This window comes from Carcharodon carcharias, chromosome 6, assembly GCF_017639515.1.
Source record: "Carcharodon carcharias isolate sCarCar2 chromosome 6, sCarCar2.pri, whole genome shotgun sequence".
Classification (NCBI taxonomy): domain Eukaryota; kingdom Metazoa; phylum Chordata; class Chondrichthyes; order Lamniformes; family Lamnidae; genus Carcharodon; species Carcharodon carcharias.
Window position 1 is genome coordinate 23,644,626 of NC_054472.1, and position 23,625 is coordinate 23,668,250.

Genomic DNA, 23,625 nt, shown 5'->3' on the forward strand with positions numbered 1-23,625 from the left:
CAGGCTATCCTCCATTTATCTGCACTAATACATGGTGTGGACTACAGGCTATTCTCCATTTAATCTGCACTAGTGCATGAGTGTACTGTGGTGCAGGTGTAATTTTCCTATCCTTTAGCTTGCAAGATTGAATGAAGTCCTCCAAAAGTAAGCCCCCAGATACAGTGCAGGCCAGCTTTGGTTACTTCTTTTTACATTTCTCATTTTACCTCACTTTTTCTACATTGGCCAGGTTGGTGTGCAAACCTGGAGTGCAGTTAACCTATGTTTTGCTCGATTAAAATCCTTACGCCACATGAGTGTTTCCACATCCTGCTGATTTTTCCATTTTTGAAAGCGTGTCCTGTGGTATTGGGTCATCAACCTGTGGTTGTGTCTTTTCATCATCCTGAGATATTGGCCAGAATCTCCTCCCCCTGCACGAGGTGAGGAAGGAGGCAGATGGGCTTGAAAATTTGGTGGGTTGGCATTGGGACCAACACCCAACCCCTTCCCGCCTCCATTGGAAGTAAGTTCCTGGGAAGTTCTCATGGCCCACATTCCCACCTTGCCTCCACTTGAATCCCTTAAGTGGCCAATTAATGACCACCTAAGGGCTTCTTCTGACCTCCTCTGCAATCTTCCCAGCTCCAGACAGGCCTCCTGACATGTGGCCTACATGCCTGTAAAACAGTGTTGGCTGCATGTCAATAGGTTGGGGTGGGGGGTAATCTCGATCTGCACCAATCTGTGCGTGATAAAGGGCATGGACATGGAGTAGGGGGTGTTGGCCACTGACAGCCACACCACTATCCCTGCAACCCCTAACCTTCCCCTACACACCATCCCCACCGTCCCCAGCACCAACATTACTTGCCATTTTCCCAGGTTGTCTCACTATCCTCGATCCTGGGACCAAGGGTGGGGTGAGGGGTGGTAGCTGTTGTTCCGGCAGCCTCCTCTGTGGCATTGCTCAGTACAGGAGCTGCTGGCTACTGATTGGCCCTGGTAGATCTTGGCGAGCTCTAGGTTATCTCTTGGGGTCCTCAGTCTGGAGAAAGGCCCACTGCTGTCCACCCAATTGCCTAATGGGCAGAAGATACAGTGGGCCTTCCTCCTCTGAGTCAGCGCAGGTGCCTCGCCACATTTTCAGACAGCGGGCGAGACACCGGCCAAGAACAAAAGATTCCACATTGTCATCCTTCACTGGGCTGTCAGATCCTTGGAAGAAAGAATCGGTTGTTGCACTGGAGATGGTGTGGATGGCAATTATAATGGTGGATATTCCACATCACCGCACTCCAAGATTTCGGCCCAGCAACACTGAAGGATTGGCGCTCTAGTTCCAAGCCAGGATGATGTGTGACTTGGAGGGGAATCTGCAGGTCATGGTGTTCCCATGTGTTTTTTGCCCTTGTCTTCTAAGTTGCAGAGGTCATAGGTTTGGGAGGTGATGTCAAAGGAAATTTTGCGAGTTATTGTAGTGCATTGTGCACTGCAGCTGTGCGCCAGTGGTGGAGGAAGTGAATGTTTAAGATGGTGGGTGGGGTGCCAATCACATAGCTGCTTTCTCCTGGATGGTGTTGAGCTTCTTGAATGTTGTTGGAGCCGTATTCATCCAGGCAAGTATTTTATCATACTCCTAATTCCCAAAGCCTGTCCACAGGAGGTGAGTTACTCACTGCAGAATTCCCAGCCTCTGACCTGCTCCTGCAGTCACAGTATTTATATGGCTAGTCCAGTTAAGTTTCTGGTCAATGGTAACCCCCCCCAACATGTTGATAGTGGGGGATTCAGTGATGGTAAGGCCGTTGAATATCAAGAGGAGATATCAAGAGGAGATAGTTAGGTTTACCTGTTGGAGATGGACATTGTCTGGCACTTGTGTGATGTGAGTGTTACTTATCATTTATCAGCCCAAGCCTGAATGTTGTCCAGGTCTTGCTGCATGCTGGGCTGCTTCAGTATCTGAGGAATCGCGAACGTCCCCATTCTGACCTTAGAACAGAGGGAAGACCAATGAAGCAACTGAAAGTAGTTGGACCTAGGACACTGACCTGAGGAACTCCTGAAGTAATGTTCTGGGTCTGAGATGATTGCCTTCCAACAACAACAACCATCTTTCGTTTGTGCTAATTATGACTCCAACCAGTGGAGAATTTTCCACCTGATTCCCATTGACTTCAGTCTTGTTTGTGCTTCTTGATGCCGCACTTGGTCAAATGTTGCCTTGATGTTGAGGGCAGTCACTCTCACCTCACCCCACAGTATCATAAAATTGCTATGGTGCAGAAAGAGGCCATTCGGCCCACCATGTCTGCACCGGCTCTCCGAACGAGTAGTTTACTAGGTGCCATTCTCCTGCCTTCTCCCTGTAACTCTGCACCTTCTTCCTTTTCCGATAACAGTGTAATTCACTTTTGAGTTCCTCAGTTGAGCCTGCCTCCACCACACTCTCAAAGTGCATTCCGGACCTTAACCACTCACTGCTTAAAAAAGATTTTTATCATATCACTTGTGCTTCTTTTGCAAATTCCTTTAAATCTGTGCCCTCTCATTCTCGATCCTTTCACGAGAAGTATAAAAATAATAGGGTAGTAATAGTGGGGGATTTCAACTTCCCCAACATTAACTGGATTAGTCATAGTATGATAGGTTTAGAGGGAGCATAATTCTTAAAATGCATCCAGGAGTGCTTTTTAAGCCAGTACGTAGAAGGTCCTCCATGAGAGGGGGCGGTCCTGGACTTAATTTTAGGGAATGAAGCCCGGCAAGTGGTAGACGTATCAGTGGGGGAACATTTTGCAGAAAGTGATCATAACTCCATTAGATTCAAGGTTGGTATGGAAAAGGACAAGGATGGGCCAGAAATCAGAGTTCTAAATTGGGCGAAGGCCGATTTTAATAAGATCAGATATGATTTGGCCAGAGTGGACTGGGAGCAGCTACTTTTAGGTAAATCTGCATCACAGCAGTGGGATTCATTCTAGAAGGAAATAAGGAGAGTACAGGGCCAACATATTCCAGTAAAGACAGAGGGTGGGACCAACAAATCCAGGGAACGCTGGACATTGAGGGATATACAGGATTGAACAAAGAGAAAAAGGAAGGCTTATGTCAGATACCGAGGGCTCAAAACAGTGGAAGCCCTAGAGGAGTGTAGAATGTGTAGGGGGGAACTTAAAAAGGAGATTAGGAGAGCAAAGAGGGGACATGAAAAACATTGGCAGGTAAAATAAAGGAAAACCCAAAATTATTTTATTAGTACATTAAGAGTAAGAGGATAACTAGGGAAAGAGTAGGGCCCATTAAGGACCATAGTGGTAATTTGTGTGTGGAGCAGGAAGATGTAGGTAGGGTTTTAAATGAGTACTTTGTGTCGGTGTTCACAAGTGAGAGGGATGACGTGGGTATGGAAATCAGGCAGAAGGACTGTGATATAATGAAAGAAATTATCATAGAAAGGGAGGAGTTTCTAAGTGGTCTGGCAGGCTTAAAAGTAGATAAATCTCCAGGCCCGGATGAAATGTATCCCAGGCGGTTGAGTGAGGCAAGGGAGGAGATAGCAGGGGAGCTGGCAATAATTTTCAATACCTCTCTGACCACAAGAGAGCTGTCAGAGGTCTGGAGGACAGCCAATATGGTACCGTTATTCAAGAAGGGAAGAAGGGATAAACTAGGGGACTACAAGCCAGTCAGTCTAATCTCAGTCGTGGGGAAACTATTGGAAGCAATTCTGAGGGACAGAGTTAATCTACACTTGGAGAGGCAGAGATTAATCAAGGACAGTCAGCATGGTTTTGTTAAGGGGAGGTCATGTCTGACCAATTTGATTGAATTTTTCAAAGAAGTGACCAGGTGTGTAGATGAGGGCAATGCATTTGACGTAGTCTACTTGGACTTCAGCAAGGCCTTTGATAAGGCCCTGCATGGGAGACTAATAACAAAGGTAAGAGCCCATGGGATCCAAGGCAATTTGGCAAATTGTATCCAGAATTGTCTGAGTGGAAGGAAGCAGAGGGTGTTGGTCGAGGGGTGTTTTTGTGACTGGATGCCTGTGTCCAGTGGGGTTCCACAGGGATCGGTGTTGGGTCCCTTGCTGTTTGTGGTGTATATAAGTGATTTAGACTTGAATGTAGGAGGGTTGATCAGTAAGTTCGCAGATGACATGAAAATTGGTGGGGTGGTAAATAGTGTGGAGGATAGCCTTAGATTACAAGAGGATATAGACGGGCTGGTCAAATGGGCTGATCAGTGGCAAATGGAATTTAATCCGGATAAGTGTGAGGTGATGCACTTGAGCAGGACAAACAAGGCACGGGAATATATGATGAATGGTAGGACCCTGGGAAGTACCGAGGATCAGAGGGACCTTGGTGTACAAGTCCACCGGTCCCTTAAGGTAGCAGGACAGGTAGATAAGGTGGTTAAGAAGGTATATGGGATTCTTGCCTTTATTAGCCGAGGCATAGAATATAAGAGCGGGGGGCTATGCTGAAACTGTATAAAACACTGGTTAGTCCACGACTAGAGTATTGCATGCAGTTCTGGAATCCGCATTATAGGAAGGATGTGATTGCACTAGAGAGAGTGCAGAGGAGACTTACCAGGATGTTGCCTGGGTTGGAGAGTTTTAGTTATGAGGAGATATTGGATAGACTGGGGTTGTTTTCCCTTGAGCAGAGGAGATTGAGGGGGCCACATGATTGAGGTGTATAAAATTATGAGGGGCATAGATAGGGTAGACAGGAAGGAACTTTTCCCCTTGGTGGAGGGATCAATAACCAGGGGGCATAGATTTAAGGTAGGGGGCAGGAGGTTTAGAGGAGATGTGAGGGAGAATTTTTTCACCCAGGGGATGGTGGGAATCTGGAATTCACTGCCTGAAAGGGTGGTAGAGGCAGAAACCCTCATAACATTTAAGAAGTATTTGGATGTGCACTTGCGATGCCATGGCATACAAAGCTATGGGCCTAGTGCTGGAAAATGGGATTAGAATACTTAGGTACTTGTTTGACCAGTGCAGACTCGATGGGCCGAAGGGCCTTTTACTCTGCTGTAAACCTCTATGACTCTATGAAGAGTGGGAACAGTTTCTCCCAAACTACTCTGTCTAGATCCCTCATGATTTTGAATACCTCTATCAAATCTGCTCTCAGCTTTCTTTTCTCCAAGAAAAACAGTCCCAACTTCTCCAATCTATTTTCATAACTGAAGTTCTTCATTCCTGGAACCCATGAATCTTTTCTGCCCTCTCTTCAATGTCTTCGCATCCTTCCTAAAGTGCAGCGCCCAGAACTTGAACTCAATCCTCCAGCTGAGGCTAAACCAGTGAACTATACAAGTTCAGCATAGCCTCCTTGCTCTTCTACTCTATGCCCCTATTTATAAAGCCTGGGACACTGTATGCTTTATTAACCACTCTCTCAACCTGTCCTACCACCTTCACTAACTTATGCAGATGTACACCCAGATCCCTCTGCTCCTTTAGAGTTGTATCCTTTGTTTTATATTGTCTCTCCATGTTCTTCATACCAAATGAGTCACATCACACTTCTCCTCATTGAACTTAATCTGCTACCTGTCCGCCCATTCCACCAACTTGTCTATGTCCCTTTGAAGTTCCACACTCAAGGAGGAGGCAGATGGATCATCCACTCAGCACTTCTGGCTGAAGATTGTTGCTGCAAATGCTTCAGCCTTGTCTTTTGCATTGATGTGCTGGGCTCCTCCATCATTGAGGATGGGGATGTTTCTGCAGTGGTCTCCACCAGTGAGTTATTTAATTGTCCGCCACCATTCACGACTGGATTGGCAGCATTGCCGGGCTTTGATCTGACCCATTGGCAGGGGATTGCTTATCTTTGGCTATGGCATGCAGCTTCCATTGTTTAGCATGCATGTAGTCCTGTGTTGTCGCTTCACTAGGTTGGCACCTCATTTTTAGGTATACCTGGTGCTGCTTCAGACATGCTCTCCCCCACTCCCCATTGAACCACGATTGGATCCCCTGGTTTGATGGTGATGATGGAATGAAGGATCTGCTCGGCAATGAAGTTACAGCTTGTAGTTGAATACAATTCTGCTGCTGATGATGGTCCACAGCATCTCATGGATGACCAGTTTTGAGTTGTTAGATCTGTTCTCAATAGAGAGTATTCTCACCGTGAAGATCGGAAGGTGCGGTGTTCGGTCCTTATGGACAGATGTATCTGCGACAGGTAGATTGGTGAGTACACCACCTGGACCAGCTGCCGCAGGTCCAGTCTAATAGATACGTCCTTCAGGACATGGCCAACTCGGTCTGTAGCGTTGCTACCAAGCCATTCTTGGTGGTAGACATTGAAGCCCTCACTCAGAGTACATTCTGTACCCTTATTACCCTCAGAACTTCTTCCAAGTGGTGTTCAAAAATCATCAGCAGTAGGAGGTCGGTAGTGGTTTCCTTTCCTGTATTTGACCTGGTGTCATGAGACTTCATGGGGCTCAGAGTCAATGTGGAGGAATCCCAAGGTAACTCCCCCCAACCTCTGGTGTGGCCTGTCTGAAGGTGGTGTCTGGGACATTGCCTGTCACGTATAATTTGGTGAGCATAACTGTGTCCGGCTGTTGCTTGACTCATTTGTGGAGCAGCCCTCCCAATGTTGGCACAATCTCCCAGATGTTGGTGAAGAAAACTTTGCAGGATCGACTGTGTAGGCTGTGCCTTTGTCGATGTCGGGTTGACATCTGGTTTTATCCTTACTCTAATTTTTTATAGCAGCTTGATATAACTGAGTGGCTTGCTAGGCCATTTCAGTGGGCAGTTAAGAGTCAGCCACATTACTGTGTCACACGTAGGGTAAGGACGGCAGATTTCCTTTCCTAAAGGGCATTAGTGAACCAGATGGGTTTTTACAACAACCCCAGTGGTTTCCTGGTCACCGTTACTGAGATGAACATTTTTAAACCAGGTTTACTAATTAACTGAACCTTGGTTGCTGCTCCAATGGCGATATCTAGTGCAACTCATGTGAATTAAAGCTTGTGTACTTGTATCACAACAGAATATTCATACAATTGCCATAGCAGTGTACTGATTGTAAATATAGTGCCACCATTTAAAAACAATAAGGACTATATGAGTTTGTGCTGAAGATTGTGTTTTAGGGGGTAATTTTCTGAATTTGTACTTCCAGTGATGAGCTTTGCTGAAAGCATATGTTGGAAAGTTAGGCACATGTGGCACTCCACTAACCATTGTTACTAACTGCTAACCATTGTTACTAACTGCTAACCATTGTTACTAACTACTAACCATTGTTACTAACTACTAACCATTATTCGAAACTCAGTTAAAAACTCATCCACCATGCGGACCTGAATTTCAAATAAGTGTTTCCAACAGGTAAGGCTCCTTGTCAGAAGTGTGAACTTGCAAATAACTCAATGTTTCTGCCTCTTACAGTGAACAGAAGCCCAAAGTTCCAGTTCATCAGAGAGAAGCAAAGATAAATTTCAGGTAGGACAAAAATAAAATTCAAGTATGAGAATTATGCATATCAGTTTTTGTGTAATGATATACTTTATGGCAGAATCGTGTATTTAGAATTAAATTTTATACATTTGTGAAAGAAGGTGCACCATCTTCCACATGAGGCTTGAAACCGAGGTCCCATCTGCCCACTTAGGTGGATGCAAAAGATCTCAGGACTCTATTTGAAGAGGAGCAGGCATGTTCTCCTGGTGTCCTGGTCGATATTTGTCCCTCATCCAGCACTGTCCTGATGCACAGCCATAGACCTGAAACATTGGGTGGAATCTTCTGTTCTCAGCAGGTGTCTCGCCCACTGCCTGAAAAAGTGGTGAGACACCTGCACTCACTCTGAGGAGGAAGGCCCACCATATCTTTTGCCCATCGGACAATTAGGTGGACAGCGGCGGGCCTTCATCCCGACTGAGGACCCGGGAAGGAAACGTACCACCTGCCAAGTGCTGCCGGCCAATCAGAGGTTGGCAGCTCCAAGGGGAAGGCCGTGGCTGTTGCCGGAGCGACATCCTCCAGGGTCCCAGGAGTGCGGAGCAACCCAGGAAAATGCCCAGTTCTGTTGGGGGTGGGTGGTGGGTGGTGTGGGGGGTGGTCTCGCAGGGTGGGATCACTGGGAGAGAGGTGCAATGGGGGTCAGCATCAAGGGTTGGGGGATGGCTGTCAGCGGCCACCCCCCTGCCCTATGCCCATGCCTGCGATCATGTACAGGTTAGTGCAGATCGAGGGACCCACCCACCCCCCCCCCTCCCCGTACTCTGCCAGCTGACATGCAGCCCACACAGTTTTACCAGTCATGCAGGCCGCATGTTGGCCAGGTCTGTCTGGTGCTGGGGAGATTGCAGCAGAGTTTGGAAGATGCCTTAAGTTGTCGTTAATTGGTCACTTAAGGGTCTTGAGTGGAGATGGGGTGGAGGGGTCGGCCATGGGCCTTTCCACCCAGAGTTTACTTCTGTTGGAGACAGGAAGACATCGGGTATCGGCCTTGACACCAACTGACTGAATTTTCAGGCCCGCCCACTGCCTTCCTTGCCTCCTGCGGGTGGAGAAGTTTCTGGCTGTTAACCTCGGTTTCACTCTCTCCACAAATGTTATCTGACCTGCTGAGTATTTCCAGTATTTTCTGTTCTTATTGCCATCAAAAACATTAATTCATTATTGTTGGTGGTTAATGAACAGCTTTCAGTGTAAGGCAGCACATTTCTAAACCTTCCGTGTTCCATATGATAGCTCTACGCACAAAGCACCAACACATCTGTTTTCTATACGGATGCTGACTGACCTGTTGTGTGTTTCCAGCATTTTCTATTTTTGCTTCAGATTTCCAGCATCTGAAGTTTTCATGCCTTTTTCTTTATTTGCAAACTTTGATATTGGTGGTGAAGTGTAGACCAAAGCAGTAAAGGTGCAAACAGTTGCTCATTCTTTCCAGGCGCATTGCAGCCAGTGTCAAACTAACATTGACTCCCCTGCTAACTGACCTCTGAAGTAAACTCACCACAGGAGTATTGTTCCAAACCCTTTGAAGGTATACTCAAACAAAGCTCATTCATAAAGGACTGCATTTTTCATAATGTAATTTAACTGTTGATTTAATTGTTGGATCTGAAGGACATCATCGACCCCACTGAAATATCTGAGATGATTGGAAAGCCATCAAAGACACTGTAAAACAGAGAAAATCCACTGCTCTTGTGTTCTACTGAAATCAGCAGATGAAAACCGTTTTATTTTTTAAATAGAGCTAGTCCTTGACATTCTGATATATATTCTAATTCTCCATTGATTCTCAGCCAGGTAGCCTGTCTGTAATCCACGCTGAATGTGTATGGAACTTTCTAGTCATTTTCTGTGTGAACACAGGTCAATAAGTTCTTGTGTGCGGTTGCTAGGCTGATTCTTGGTATCAAGGGCTTAGCCTATGAGGAAAGATTGAGCAGGTTGGGCCGTTACTTATCGGAGTTTGGAAGAACGGGAGGTGATCTTATTGAATTTATCCGATGGGGCTTGTTATGATTGATCCTGAGAGGATGGGCTGAATTTAAAAGGTGATTCAGGATGTCGGTGGAAAGCCGGTCCTGAGCCTGCACTTGTTGGCAGGGGCACTTGCTCGGCAACTTTACCACAGGCGGCCTCCTAATTGGCTGCCTGTGGACTCGCTGTCCAATTAAGGACAGTGGGCGGGCTTGTCCATGCTGCCGGTCCAATCACAGAGCCGGCAGCTCCGAAGCCTCAGGAGCACCGCCTGGGAAAGGTGGTCGTTCCTGAGGAATGCACGAGACCTCATATCTTCAGTAGGTAAGTAAAAAAAAAAAGAATTTAAAAGAATTCATGAGGCCGAAGGTCAGAGGGGAAACCCCTCTGAGGAGATAGTTGGGTCTGTGGGGGCTGCGTTCCCTGCCCACGGTCCTCTCTTTGTTCCATTAAACCATCCCCCAACCCTGGGCTGTGGCTGGGAGGCCTCCTCCACTTAGCAAAGTGATGGCGGCACTGTAAAATGGCCCCTAATTGGATTTTTACATAGGTAACTCAGCTGCCACCTCCTTGGGGTGGATAAGCATTCCTCATCCAGCCCCTCTGTTGGTAAAATGCCACCACGGCAGGACCACATCAGAGAGCCAACCTGACCTGTCTCCCTGTGATTTTACTGGTCATTCCACCTCTCCCACCATCTCCCGGGGGCTGAATTGGCAATGCCCAATGTTTCCTCTCATGAGGGAATCAAGAACTAGGGGATTAAAAATCAGGGGTCTTTCACTTAAGACTGAGGCAAGGAGGCATTTCTTCTCTTTGAGGGTCATTGACCTTTGGAATCCTCTTCCCCAGAGTACAGTGGAGGCTGGATCATTGAGTATACTAGAGGGTTAAATTAGATAACGTTTGATCTACAAGGAAGTCATGTTTTATGTGGGACAGGGAGGAAAATACAGTAAGGCCACAATTGGATCAACCATGATCTTATTGAATCACAGAACAGGTTTGAAGGGCCTGCTCCTCTTCTCATGTTCTTATTGGTAGTTACAAATTTAAATTGGTATTCTAAGGTGGAAAAAAAGTACTTTTTTTTTGCCTTAATGACTGAATGGTTATCTCATTGATGCACTTCAATCTTTTGTTGGGTTTAGCATACCGTACACATTACAAACGCAAGCCTGGAATTAACACATAACAATATTAATGTATGACAGTTAATCAATATATGCAAAATTATTCTGTCCCCTCTTGTACGAGAAATATTAACTCATTTATTTGTCCCGGCCAAATTTTTCTGCTTCAACCAACACTACCACAAATAGATTGGAGCCTAACTGTGTTCAAAATGGCTGCCAAATTTGCCTACATATGTCATTCCACTTCATTACACATGAAACACTGAGCAATCTGTAAGGAGCAATTATAAATGCCAGTCTATCTTTCAAGTATTTGAATGGGTCAATCCCATCTTTAAAATCGTGGACTGAGGAATATCATTAACTTGCTAAGCATTCACATACTAACATTAGCTACCTTCAGTTCAAAACTTTGTTCACAAATGAACAGACCTTTGCAAAATAATAAGGACTGATTTTCCAAATTTACTTTTTTCAAAATATTGGGCCATATTCTGAGGTTAAAAAACAATAATGGTGATGCTATTAGCATTCACTGTTATGTGCAAATCGGACAGCAAAATCTGGTGACTGCTAATGTGCAGATAAAACACAAAAGCCTGGAGGTTGCTATCTGAGATGCCTTGTTCCTCCAAAAGCACCCCAAAAACACTATCTTCAACAGCATGAAGTTGCTATACTTGCCTCATTGGTAAAGACTAAACATGCCAGAAAAAGTTGGAGCTCGTCCATTCCAGCGTAAGTACACTCTTAACAGTGTGACAAGTTTTAAATACTGCCAAACAACCTCTCTGGCATAGATTTTTTTTACAAGTGTGGAGTCTCATTTCTTCTTTTTCCAATTATTGTTTGAGGTTCAAAAAAAAAGCAATAAACTCTTTTTTAACATTTTTTCTCTGTTTCTATTATCGCTCTGAGTCCAATCTTCCACTCCAGGACTTTGAGCACGGAAATTTAAGACTGACACTCCAGTGCAGCACTGGGAAACTATTAGAGGTGCTATCTTTTGGATGGGAAGTCAAACCAAGGCCCCTCCTGTCTTCTCAGGTGGATATAAAATATTCCATGGCCCCATTTTGAAGAAGAACAGTGCAGTTTTCCTTGGTGTCCTGGTCAATACCTATCCCTCAATCAAAACCACAAAAGCAGATTATCTGCTCATTATCACATTGCTGTTTGTGGGAGCTTGCTGTGCACAAATTGGCTGTTACAGTTCCTATATTACAACAGTGACTACACTTCAGATGTGCTTCATTGTTTGAGTGTTGTAAAGTGCTTGGGGATGCCCTGTGGTCGTGAAAGGTGCAATCAAAATACAAGTCTGTCTTTCTCACTCTCTGGGCGGGATTTTTCGCACCCGCCCACTGACGGGATCTTCCGGTCCTGCTGGAAAATCCCGGCCTCTATTTTGCTTTCCGTGCAGGATTTGGTAATTCATTCACTTTTCTAACTTACGACTCCTGGTTCAGGATGTGTGCTGTACATTAACTATTCTTGAATCTGATTGATTAAGGAGACACACAGGGTGGGATTATCCCACCCTGCCAAAAGTCAATGCACTTTTGGCTGGGCTGCCGAATGTCCTGCAGTGGATCCCGCCACAATGTGGCTGGAAAATCCCGGCCACAGTTACTTGCCCTGATCACACCGGCCCCAGATGGCATCTATGGATTGCTGGGCTTTTTGGGTGCTTGGCTGAGAGGAAGTTGCCATCCAAGATGCATAGAATTGTGGGCAATTTCCAAGTGGAATGAACGTCTGGCACTTTTTGTATGTTGCTCAGAGCAAAATCCCAGCCCAATAGACGTTTCAATTACGTGGTCCCAACAGATGAGGCTCCACATCTGGAGTGCACTTTGAAAATCAATCCTATAAAATGGCTTTTTTTATTCATTCATGGGGTGTGGGTGTCACAGGCTATGCCAGTATTTATTGCCCATCCCTAATTTCCCTCATTCGGAGGGCATTTAAGAGGCAGCCACGTTGCTGTGGGTCTGGAGTCACATGTAGGCCAGACCAGGTAAGGACAGCAGATTTCTTTCCCTAAAGGGCTTAGTGAACCAGATGGGTTTTTACAACAATCGGCAATGGTTTGGTGGTCATCATCAGACTTTTATTTAATTGAATTCAAATTTCACCATCTGCCATGGTGCATTGCCTGGCATCTCGGGAATACTAGTTGAGTGACAACACCACTACACCGGCTCCTCCTCTTCCGGCTTACCTCAAAATGTATTCTTTAGAATGTCCTCATGCAGGCGTCGTGAAATCTTTGTAAAAAAACATGTATAGAAATTACTATTGAGCTGCCCACAGTAAACACACCATCCTTTCACTTCTCTGGCAACGTTTCAAGTTCCAGTCCAATAGGTCAGTTTTTGCTCTTGACTCTAAGGCTTGTATTCGAAGCATGTGGATAATTTCAATAGAATCTTTTATTAAAATACGGGGCCGCATGATAAAAATACCTACAGCCTGGCACTAAAATGCAGACCTTGGTGCAGCTGCTAAGATTTGCTGCTGGAAAAACTGGGAACGTTCCAGGGATTCTCTTCAGTATTTGGGCTCCAGTCATGTTTAACAGCTGGGCAATCTCTCCATTTTCACCATATTGAACCTGACCCGGAGGTGCTTGACGCTGACACTGATGAAAAAATTGGGAAATCAGTCCATCTCCCCAGCATCCTCAAACTGATCGCTGCAAAAGTTCATTTCTCATTTTAAAAAAAAAATTGAAATCCAAAACAGAGTGATTTTTCCTTAGTGCCTCTTTGAGGAAGTTGTGACAGTCCTTGTGCCAAGTACTACAAACTAAAGGCCAACATAGTTAAGACATTCAGGACTATCTCCTTTCAACCCACACAATTGTAGATCTCAAGAGTGATACTTCCTTTCCTTTGGGTTGCAGTAGTTAACCTTCTATCTGACGTAGAGCTGAAAGCCAGTGGGTTTGTAATCAGCTTTTTGCTCCCATTTTATGGAGCCCTAACTGCTCCACATCATGAGCTTGCTTTGCCAGCTGTCTGTGGTCTGCAAACAAAAAAAGTGTTTAATAAAAATAAAAAGATGTGGAGTAAAATTCTATTTCCTTGTGGCAAACTTTGTTTCTGTCCTAATGCTTTAATTGAACACATGTTGATATTGCATCTGCTGTTCTATTTAACCTTGGCTGAATGATACCATATATAAACCACTTCTATTCTAACTGCATTACAGATCATTACTTGATCTTGAGATATTAAGGAATTAAAATTCCACCCCTCCCACCCCTGTTTTATAATAGAGGAGGTGCTGTGCAGCTCAGTGTCTATCCAATGGGATCTATATGACTGATACAGAAATACAACGAGGAGAAATTGGCTTCTGTGATGTATTAGAGAAAAAGGCGAGGAGCCATTGACCTAAAGTTTAACAAAACAAGACCAAGAAGTTGAGTGCACTATTTACGTTCACCAAAATGGAGAATTGAAAGCTATGCCCTGAAATGACCCCATGAGATGCTGGATTTTGTCCATAATTTAATTCTCTTGTTAATTTGGCATGTTTGTTTGTTAATGCCTGAGCTGCAATATCGAGGAAAGGAATCCCAGAACATCAGAAAGTCAGATTCATAACTGAATATGTAATAAATGTTTGCCAATGTTGCGAAAATACGTCCTTTCATTTCACCTGTTGAATTCTCACGTTGGGGCTTTGAATGATTGCAGCATTTAGAGGTGGTGGGCTGGCAGTGAGCTGTTTTGCACCACGCTTGATGGAAATGTTTTGTGGTGAAGCCAAAGTCACTTTGCTAAAGTCTCATTTTGTAAAATGCAAATCCTTCTGGGGTAAATCTGACTCTGGCTGGCTCAGTTCTGAGGTGTACTCTTGTACGCGCAACACCCTGTCCACCAGTTTGTCCTTCTGAATACTGCTAACACAGCAGACTCCAAAACCTGTCCACCATCTACAAGGCACAAGTCAGGAGTGTGATGGAATACTCCCTACTTACCTGGATGAGTGCAGCTCCCACAATACTCAAGAAGCTTGACACTGTCCAGGACAAAGCAGCCCGCTTGATTGGCACCACATCCAGAAACGTTCACTCCTCCACCACCAACGCACAGTGGCAGCAGTGTGTACCATCTACAAGATGCACTGCAGGAATTCACCAAGGCTCCTTGGACAGCACCTTCCAAACCCACGACCACTTCCACCTAGAAGGACAAGGGCAGCACCACCTGGAAATTCCCCCCCAAAGTCACTCACCAGCCTGACTTAGAACTACATCACTGTTCCTTCAATGTCACTGGGTCAAAATCCTAGAACTCCCTTCCTAACTGCGCTGTGGGTGTACTTACACCACATGAACTGCAATGGTTTAAGAAGGCAGCTCACCACCACCTTCTCAAGGGCAGCTAGGGATGGGCAATAAATGCTGGCCCAGTCAGCGAAGCCCACATCCTGTGAATGAATAAGAAAAAAAAGTAAACCAGGATTCCTGCATTAATCTGTGCTCATTGAATCCAGGAAAGAGTAAAGAGATGCAACATTGTTGGGCTGTTGTTTTTCAAAGTACTGGGTGCAATATGGATTTTGAGATTTGGGATATTATTAACAGTGCAGCCATCAGTTAGAACCAGTAACCAGATCGAGATGCATTGGATTCACTTCATATGTAAACACGGCTTAACACTGGGGTTAAGGTTATATCAACAGACCTGGAAAGTCTCGCATTTCTAGTGACAGCCATTGTATTTCATAATTTAAAAAAATCTTTGTGCTTTATCTGTTCAAAGAAAACCTTAATTTGGAAAGGTTTGCAGCCGAAGGCGCAGCTTCTGTTAAATGCCCCATGCAACATGGTCACCAAACTGCTTGAAAAATGTATCAAATCTGCCTCTGTGCTTGTGACCTGACTTTTCAATTTGATTATTGGTTACATTGTTGAAAAATAGTATGTGTAACTAAGTTGGATGTGTCACGTGTAGACTGCGTGTGAAAGATTCAGTAGCCTTTGGACTATGTGGAACAGTAGCATTGAGTATAAGATATTCCATCTAATTCACATAGAGTAACTTGTTTGACAATCACTTAAAAATGGCCATAGGCCTTGCATCTAGGTAACAAGAACATATGGAAGCCCAGTAGCAAAGAACCTGCTGCAAAGGCTTCCTGTGCCTAATCCAACCCAACTTCTTCTGTCATTTTTACTTACAAGTTTACAGGGTAGTTCAGTGGCATTCCTCCCTTTGTCAAAAGGCTGTAGATTCAAGTTGTCTTCAAGGTTTTGAGTAGATAATCTAGACCGGCACTTCATTGTGGCACTGAGAGAATACTGAACTGTCAGTGCTGTCTTTTGGATAAGTTGTGAAATAAAATACCGCAGGGTATTATTTAGGAAAGAGCACGGAGTTGTCCAGCTAAGATTCCTGCTGCACTCAACTCCATAAAATGCAGGGACCCTGGTTGTTCATTTCATCTATCTGGGAGTTCACCTGTGTGCAAATTTCTGCCAAAGTTGGCAACTAATCAGTTGACGATAGTCATTCATTTGGGATATCCTGCGATGATGAAAGGTCCTAAATGAATGTAAATATTAACTTTACCATAAATGCTGAAAAGACAATTTAAAAAAAAATTATTTATTCATGGGATGTGGGCTTCGCTGGCTGGGCCAGCATTTATTGCCATCCCTAGTTGCCCTTGAGAAGGTGGTGGTGAGTTGCCTTCCTGAACTTCTGCAGTCCATGTGGTGTAAGTACACCCACAGTGCTGTTAGGAAGGGAGTTCCAGGATTTTGACCCAGCGACAGTGAAGGAACGGCGATATATTTCCAAGTCAGGATGGTGAGTGACTTGGAGGGGAACCTCCAGGTGGTGGTATTCCCATCTCTCTTCTGCCCTTGTCCTTCTAGATGGTAGTGGCCGTGGGTTTGGAAAGTGCTGCCTAAGGAGCCTTGGTGAATTCCTGCAGTGCATCATGTAGGTGGTACACACTGCTGCTGCTGTGAGTCGGTGGTAGAGGGAGTGACTGTTTGTGGATGGGGTGCCTATCAAGTGGGCTGCTTTGTCCTGGATGATGCCCAGCTTCTTGAGTGCTGTGGGAGCTGCACTCGTCAGGCAAGTGGGGAGTATTCCATCACACTCCTGACTTGTGCCTTGTAGATGGTGGACAGTCTTTGGGGAGTCAGGAGGTGGGTTACTCGTCACACGTATCCTAGCCCCTGACCTGCTTTTGTAGCCCCAGAGTTTATATGGCTAGTCCAGTTCAGTTTCTGGTCAACGGAAACCCCCAGGCTGTTGATAGGGGATTCAGCGATGGTAATGCCATTGAACATCAAGGGACGATGGTTGGACGCTGTCCTTTTGGAGATGGTCATTGAGTGACCATCATTTCCTGCGAATGTTACTTGCCACTTGTCGGCCCAAGCATGGATATTGTCCAGGTCTTGCTGCATTTGGACATAGACTGCTTCAGTATCTGAGGAGTCACGAATGGTGCTGAACATTGTGCAATTATCAGTGAACATCCCCACTTTTGACCTTATGATGGAAGGAAGGCCATTGATGAAGCAGCTGAAGATGGTTGGGCCTAGGACACTACCCTGAGGAACTCAGATGAAAGATTTTGGTTCCAAGTGTCCGTGGCGCAGGTTTCGGGGGAATTTGCCTGATTTTCTTGAGTGGTGGGCACCCACACAATTAGGGACAATGCCCACCATTTTAAGAGAAATTCTAATGCTGGTGCTAGGTTGAGAGGTTCTTTGGGAAGTCACCTAGTAATGGTAAGTGGCAGTTGCTGCCAGCGACTGTGTACAAGAACCTCATTAACCATTCCAAAACTAATTTGTGGGGGCACAAATCTATGTGGCTCCAAACTTTGATCTCAATCTCGTGCTCCAGGTGGCCTGCATGAGTCAACCATGAGGCATACCTACAGATTATAGTAACTAAAGTTGAGTCCCCATTGCATCCCTGCAGTCCACACCTCCCCCCCCACCCCCCCCCCCCCCCACACACACACACACACATACACACACACACACACACACACACACACACACACACACACACACACACACACACACACACACAGCACCTCCCTGCCCCCACTTAACTTAGTGGCCATTCTGGGACCACAAGGCCATCTCAGAAACCAGCGACCAGGAGCATCTGAGATGTGGTTGTGAGTGTAATCAGGAGAAAAGTATGGCCAGTTGCAATAAGTGGATGCTGAATTAGTAGGAATATATAGAAATATTTAATCAGTTGCTTTACAACTGGATGACGTTGAAAGTATTAGGTCCAAACTTGGCTGTGATTTCTGGCACATACATCAACCTGTCAGTTAGGAAGGCAGTGGAAAGCCTGGGCGATAGAGCCTAACGCCTTTGTGGCCTTGTTTAGCACAGAACCTTGTGCCCTTTGCTGGGTGTCCGTGTTTGGGGTTAGAGGGATGCAGCCTGGGGAAGAGGACTATCAAGCAGGGTGTGCCCTCAGCTCCAGCCTGGTTATCAACCAACAAACTGCTGCATTGGGTGAGTAGAGGCATTCCTTTAGGCTGTCTGGTGGAGGAAGTGGATTCCACCTCTGGCTCCAATCCTGAGTCTTGGTCCGGACTCTCAGATTTTTACAGCTCGCTTAGAAAGGGGACAGAGTGAGTTCCATGTGGCCCGTCTTTTCCCACTGATGCTAGCTGGCCCATGAATGACTTGACAGCATCATGTTTCTCAAACCTCTGGGACATGTCAATAAGGACATGGGTATCCATTGGGAATATTTAAGTTGGGGAATTTCTCCTGACACCACTTCTCTGGTGAGTGCACCATGACATTTACACCAAGATGTCAGCCCCACAGGTTTTTGCTCCCATTTTGTTTGCAGTGGAGAAAGTTTCTTCCGCTCAGATGTTCACCATCATCGAGGAGAAATTCAAAGGAAGGCTCACAAGAAACATAGCATGAGCCTTCATTGAAGAACTTGCATGTCAGGTGTAGTGCAGTAGTTAGCACTCCACCTTTGAGTCATGAGGTTGTTGATATGAATCCCACTCCAGAGACCTGAGTCGAAAATCTAAGCTAACACTTCAGTGGCGCACTGAGTGATTGTTACTCTCTCAGGTGAGGTGTCAGAGTTGACTTATAAGATCCCATGATGCTATTTCAAATAAGACCATGGGCATTCTCCTGGTGTCTTGACAAATGTCCATCCCTCAACCAACATCACTAGAACAGACTGTCTGGTCATCATCACATTGCTGTTTGTGGGAGCTTGCTGTGCACAAATTGGCTGCCAAGTCCCCTCCATTCCAGCAGTGACTACACATCTAAAATATTACATTGGATGTAAAGTGCTTTGGTTCCTGAGCTCATGAAATGCACCATATAAGTGCAAGTCTTTTTCGTTAAAAAAAAGTAGCTAAACCCAGATTTTTTTGCTGTTTTATATTTCTTTTAATACACAAGGCTGTATGGTAAGGCAGAATGCTCCTTTTTCCATGCAATTTTTTGTAGCAGTCTGAAGTGACTTAGATGATGAAAGCTTTTTATGTGTTTCCCATTGGCAGGGCTGTGCACTATCAAATGGACATTGTAAATTGATGCTTTGTCCTGTTATTATAAGTCGAGATTACATGAGTCAGTGTTCAGCATGCCTGCATAATTACAGAAACAAGTACAGGAATAGTGTTGAATAAGGTTAAGCATTTGAAGATAGTATCTTGTACTTCATAACGGAGGCCTGATGAATAAAATGTTTCCCTAGGTCATGTCTTTGATCACAAACATGGTGTTGGATGAAAGGTCCTCTTCAGCCTATTTCTAACCTACTTCTTTCCAGTACACCAGGCCACTGTTGTCCCATTCCACCACTTAAGTTGAACCAGCGGAAGCAACCATTGTTCCTTGAAACCCATTCCAGCTTTTGATCGCCCACTATTGAAAGAAATCAGATATTGTGTTCCTGCTTTGCTGATCCACGTTCTCTTCTCCAACCCCCGACTTCATGTTCTGGCTCTGAGGTTTCTTCTGTGAAAATGAGCACAAGAAATTGATTTCTAATACTTCCTATTCCTTGACTAATTGGTGTATTTTACAGGGCTCACTGTTTCTCTGATTACCTGTCAAAGACTTTTTAATGTTCCCAGGATCGCTTTGCTTCAGAATTTCTTCAGGGTTGCTCCTGTTCTGCTGCGCGCATGGTAAAGAAATGGCAGGAGCATCTTTGGGGGAGTTCTCATTCATTGCCCCCTATGGTTCACCTGACCAGTTTCCTAACCTTATGCTTATACTCTTCTCAGTGGTCTTCATGGGACTTTTATACATGAGGAAAGTTTTCTTTTTCTGTCTTTACCTCCTATAGTATTTCACTTATGCCCACTTTTGAGGACCACAGAGTAAATTGCAATACTCTAGGGAATACAGTATTGGCAAAACAACTTGGAAAGAAGTGCCAATGAAAAGAAGTGAATTTTAAAATCATTTCTTTTCATTGGCACTTCTTTCCAAGTTGTTTTGACAATACTGTATTCCCTAGAGTATTGCAATTTACTCTGTGGTCCCCAAACATTGGGTCTGGTCTACCACTTCGGCTTGTTCCTTTCCCTCAAAATCTGCTTTGTGAAAATTGAGAGTTTATGTAGTACCCCTCTTCTTGACTCTAAAGCTCCACCTCATTGTAGCCACTATTTCTAAGATACTGCAGCATCACCGACATTCAGTTAATTTTCCCCTTGCCCTTCAGATCAAATATTTTTGCCTTGCAGGGCGTAAAGGGCACCTAGGACCTTGAAGATTGACTAGATCATCAGTCTAGGTCAACCGCTGAGATGTAAGAATTGACAACGAAGCAGGAACAGCAGGGAAGGAGACGAGTACAGAGAGAGAAATACAGAGAGGGGTAGAAAGATTGGATTAGATTGAAAGAGACACAAAGAAAAAGTAAGGAAAATAAATAAAAATTAAAACGTTCCCAAACTATGGGTCACCACTCCCAAAGGGGTCACCGAAGTCGCATTTAGGGTTTTAAGCTCTCCCTCCTTCGAGTGGCAATGGCAACTGTGGAGAGCAGCCAACCCAGTGCAGAGGCACTGACAGCAACAGCCCTGGATCCACTAAATAGCACCGGGCAGGTGGTGATCCCTCTTTAACTTCAGAAAACACTTTTAATGGTGAGTTCCGAGCAGGCTCAGGATGTTTGAGCGCCATTTGGCAGAGACAGAGCCAAGCAGAGAATGACTCTGCTCAAAGTGCAGGAAAAACCAGGAAGCCTTGTAGCTGGGCTAGGAAGGAGAGTGGCGTCTTTGAACTTTGCTATGTTTCTGTTCTTGTCCATCTGTTCTAACAGGGTCCTTACCCTGGGCTGGCAACTCTGCTTCACAGGCACCAGCAATTAGACTCAAAGGAGGGAAGTGGAGCGGGGGCTGATGAGTGAATAAGTCAGGGTAGGGGAGGAACGTTGGGAAGAGGTGTGTGTGTGTGTGTGCGCGTGTGTATGCGAGTGTGTGTGTGTTTGTGTGTTTATCAGATGGGTAGTGACGGCAAGGTGGATTGGGATACGTGTGTGTATGTGTGTGTGTGTGGGGGGGTGAGGGGTGTGTTGAGGGGGAGGGTTGATAATGTGTGGGGAGATGTGGGGATGTTGGGGGGGAAGGATGATTATAATGTGTGAGGGGAGATGGAGAGGAGAGGGGTTTCGCTGAGCCTTCTGTTACCAGGAAATATGGAGAGTTTGGCTGAAATTTACATGAGTACATAACTTAATAACATTTTTACTAAGTACTTTTAAAAGACAGATTTTTAATATGGAAAATTTAATAATTATATACCGAATGATTCTATGCTCCTTTATTTGTTTTGCTTTTGCTGGCATTTGGAGTCATGTTACTTTAAGTGTTAAAATGGAGTCACACTGGAAAATAGCTTGGGAAGCACTGTTCTATATTAGAATTTATATTTGACTAATCAATTTCAAAAGGGCTCCTTCAAAAAGTCTGAGAACTACTTCTATAGAAAGGGAGAAGAGACAAATATTGCCTATGTGATGAAATCTGATCAGCCCAATTGTTGAGAAATGTTGCCACCTTGACATAACTACACCTCCTGTCTTATTGTGGAAGTACATTGCAACTAGTCTTGTCTGCTCAGCTAAAATCACCCCTCCCTACCTCGGCATATTGAATGCAAACACATTCTAATGCCGGGTGTGAATTTTTACGCTATGTGATCAATGACTTCTCATTGTCTCAAAACTAGAAGTACCCTGAGCACTATTGCATTCCCTTTGGGATAGCTCATTAACATTCCCAAAAAGGAATCCTGCATCCTGGGTTGCAACAGAAAATTGAGGAACAACATCTTGTCTTTCGACTGGATGCTCAACAGCCTCTGGGCTTAATGTTGATTTCAACAATATTAGATCATAACCTCTGCCTCCATTTTCTTTTGTTGTTTTGCTGGTTCTGTTTTATCTCTTGTTCCTTTCTTAATTCTTGTGTTTTGGTAGCTACTGTCCTGCCATTCACACCTCATCCAGACACATTATCTGTTTTTATTTGATTTCCAGCATCCGCAGTACTCTTTCAGTCCGACTAAGTGAAAGACGAGAAATGTTAGTTTGTGGCAGGATGCCCATGTCTGAACAGTGGAATCAGTCGTGGGCAAGTGCCAGCTCCTGACCCTTTGTTTGTCGGCTGTTGGAGTACCAAGGTGCTCTATGAGGTGGTTGTAAGGAGGGTGACTTTCTCTGCTGCTTCATAATGTTATCCTCCTCAGTCAGCATTGTTTGGAGGAAAGCAGCATTAAAATTAAGATAAAAGCAAACTACTGCGGATGCTGGAAATCTGAAACCAAAACAGAAAATGCTGGAAAAACTCAGCAGGTCTAACAGCATCAATGGAGAGAAAAACAGAGTTAACATTTTGAGGCTGTATGGCTCTTCTACAGAAGAGTCATACAGATTCAAAACATTTACAGAATTAAATTTAAGGCAGCTGCTGGCCATTATTACCATTAGATGTACCAGCTCTATGCTGTTGACCTTGAAGCAGGTGTCCCAGCTCTGCATCTGCCTCTCTGATGAGCCGGATGCTCTGAAGACAGATCCCCACAGTTGCTTGCTGCTAGACCATAAGTTGTAGGAGCAGAAGTAGGCCATTCGGCCCATTAAGTCTGCTCCGCCATTCAATGAATTTGTGGTTGATCTGATAATCCTCAACTTCACTTTCCTGCCTTTTCCCCATAACCCTTGATTCCCTTACTGATTAAAAATCTGTCTATCTCAGCCTTGAATATACTTAACAACCCAGCCTCTACAGCCCTCTGCAGTAAAGAATTCCACAGATTATCAATCCTCTGAGAGAAGAAATTCCTCCTCATCTCTGTCTTAAATACTCTGAGATTATGCCCTCTGGTCCTAGACTCTCCAACAAGGGGAAACAACCTCTCAGCATCTACCCTGTCAAGCCCCCTAAGAATTTTATATGTTTCAATAAGGTCGCCTCTCATTCTTCTAAACTCCAATGAGTAGGACCAACCGACTCAACCTCTCCTCATAAGAAAACCCCCCCCATACCTGGGATCAACCTAGTGAACCTTCTCTGGACTGCCTCCAATGCCAGTATATCTTTCCTTAGATAAGGGGACCAAAACTGTTCACAGTATTCTAGGTGTGGTGTAACTAGTGCCTTGTATAGTTTTAGCAAGACTTCCCTATTTTTATACTCCATTCCCTTTGAAATAAAAGCCAACATTCCATTTGCCTTCCCTATTACCTGCTGAACTTATATGTTAGCTTTTTGGGATTCATGCACAAGGACTCCCAAATCCCTTTGTGCCTGCAGCCTTTCTCCATTTAAATAATATTCAGCTCTTCTATTCTTCCTGCCAAAGTGCATAACCTCACAGTTTCCCACATTATATTCCATCTGCCAAGTTTTTGCCCACTCACTTAACCTGTCTATATCCCTCTGTAGACCCTTTGTGTCATCTTCACCACTTGCCTTCCCACCTATTTTTGTGTCATCCGTAAACTT

General features: G+C 44.7%; 1 protein-coding gene across 1 annotated transcript in view; it reads left to right on the forward strand.

Annotated features, from left to right (window-relative positions):
- LOC121279341 (neurocalcin-delta) overlaps positions 1-23,625 on the forward strand; it is a 484,317-nt gene that overhangs the window by 255,479 nt on the left and 205,213 nt on the right. Inside the window, exon 2 of the mRNA XM_041190507.1 lies at positions 7,427-7,480. The gene's annotated coding sequence lies outside the window, so the exon portion shown is untranslated. The remainder of the gene's footprint in view (positions 1-7,426; positions 7,481-23,625) is intronic.